Consider the following 2332-nt stretch of genomic DNA (forward strand, 5'->3'; position numbering starts at 1 on the left):
CTGTTGCACTCATGGGATTTTTATTGGGGCTTATTCTAGAAAAATCTCCAGCGGGGTCCCGGCCCAAATGTTTCCTCTTAGATCTTCTAAGCCTGAGGGGTATTAAACACTGAAAGAGGTTGCTTCTGAGGATCAAGGCAAACATAGGAATTATATTCTTTGACTTAAAAAAAAATGTAGGAAGGCAGTAGGGTCGCCGTGCTCTGTCTGGGTGACACAGGGGTCAACTCAACTGGTTTGGCACCTTCTGCTTCCAGGAGCCACCAAGTGTTGGTTCGTTGGATTGGTGATGTCTGGGCAATAATTTTGTGGTGCACAGGAAGAAGGTTTCAAGGAGCTTAGCGAAGCAGCTCTCGGTCACAATCTGCAGGGTGCGGGCATCCACTGCTGGGCTCCCTGGCAATGGCTTAGTCTTTTAGTCACAGAATTTGATGGTTTAGTCCTGAATTACCAGTGGCTTAGTCCTGAAGGAGGCCGCCTCATGACTGAATTTTCCATGTGTAGGTGCGATTGTCACGTGTCTTTTCTGGAAACCTGGCCAAACGTGACTGTTTCGACTTCGAACTGGAAAGAAATGTAGCCCCCTCTCTCCTTTCCTTCCTTCCTCTTTTTCCTCAACAGATATTTATGAAGTGCCTGCCATGAGCCAGGAGGTAGAGCCGTGAGCAAAACAGTCAAGACCCTGACCTCATATATGTGCTAGCGACCGCCAGACAAGTAAATATATATATATGTATAATATCTAGTAGTGATAAATGCTCTAAAAAAGATAATGATGGTTGAGGGGACACAAAGTAACAGAGAGCTGTTTGTAACAGAGCAAATCCATCTAAAATGGCTTCGTCTGTGGGGGTGGAATTTGAACAGAGAGACCTGGGTGAAGTAAGGGTGTCACTGGGGGAAGCTCGGTGGCACATACAGAGAGAAGAGTTCAGACAAATGTGCCAGCTACGTGCCCCTGGGCAAGGTGATAACTTCTGTGAACCTCCGTTTCCATGGTTTAAAATAACACTAATAACGCCTACCTGACAAAGTGCTTGTGTAGATTAAACGCAATAATGCATGTAAAGGCTTGGAGAGCAGCAGGAGCAGGGTACAAGGTGGGCGTTCTCGGTGACAGTGGCTGCCCTTGTGTGCCGCCTCGGTGCCTGCTGCTCCCCAGGGCCACTTCCATGCTTCAGTCTCTCTTTGGGTCTCTTTCTCAATCAATAAAAGCAGCAAACAACCCTTGCCCCCTCCTCGAAGGAGTGCAAAAAAGCAGGTGAGACAGTAAATGCAAAAATGCTTTGAATTAGCCCTTCACATGAAGGTCCGGGGGAATCAGAGCCTGTGTGAGAGGCCGGCGCTCGCCCGGAGGGTTTGGCGGCAAAGGCGTCAGGACCAGGACAGAGCCTCAAAAAGCGTGGGGTTGAGACGGAGACAGAGACAGATTTGCTAGCACAAGAGACAGCTGGGAAAAGAGCCAGTCCCAGGGTGGAGGCTCAGAGAAGGGCGGGCTCCGGGGTGACCGCCAGGAAGCAACAAAGCAGCAACACAAACAGGAAACAGGACCGCTGGTGACAGGATGGGGCCCTGCCAGAACCGGGAAGAGCCCGGGTGGGAGGGGCGGTGGGGAGGGCCGCTCTTGGGGGAGCTGGCATCCTGGGGCAGGACGGGAGGTCTCCCTGCACCGGCTCCCACGTGAAAAAGACATCGCCACCGAGTACCGAATAATGCTCCCCTTTCATTTTTTCTTAAAAACACAGCAGAAAGAACCGATTTCTGCCTATTTTGTAATCCTCCCTCCCACCCCCGCCAAAAGAGTTTTTCTGCTTCCCTCTTGACCACTTATACATCCAGCTCGTTATTTGTGAAATAGCACCTCACTGCCAGCCCGCCATTACCCTCCGCTGATGCCAGAGGCCTGGGCACCGGTGCCCACCTTCTTATTTAGAAAACTACCGGTAGGTGCATCTAGCAGGGGATTGACTCCCAGTGAGAACAGGATCTGCATCTACAATAATATAAGCAGATTGCAGATTGATTCATGGGACCGAACACCAAACAACCCAAACTCCATTCTTTCTTCTGAGTTCCCTCTCTGATCTCCTGTCAGTCTCAAAATTGATAGAACAGCCCGAAGCCATTGAACAGAGTTATGTCTGCAATCACCTTTCCAATTCTTGCATATAGGTGCCAATACGTCAAGAGGACCCAGGCAAGGGGACAACAGGGTGGCTTTATTTAGCATTACGACAAGCAAGCGCTTGAATACCAAGGAGCTCGTGAGCTTTACAGCAGCAGGAAGAAAAAAAAAAAAAATTAAAAAGCCCCTGCATGAACGCCTGCCACG

The sequence above is a fragment of the Pteropus vampyrus genome, unplaced genomic scaffold (assembly GCF_000151845.1).
Source record: "Pteropus vampyrus isolate Shadow unplaced genomic scaffold, Pvam_2.0 Scaffold45, whole genome shotgun sequence".
Lineage (NCBI taxonomy): Eukaryota > Metazoa > Chordata > Mammalia > Chiroptera > Pteropodidae > Pteropus > Pteropus vampyrus.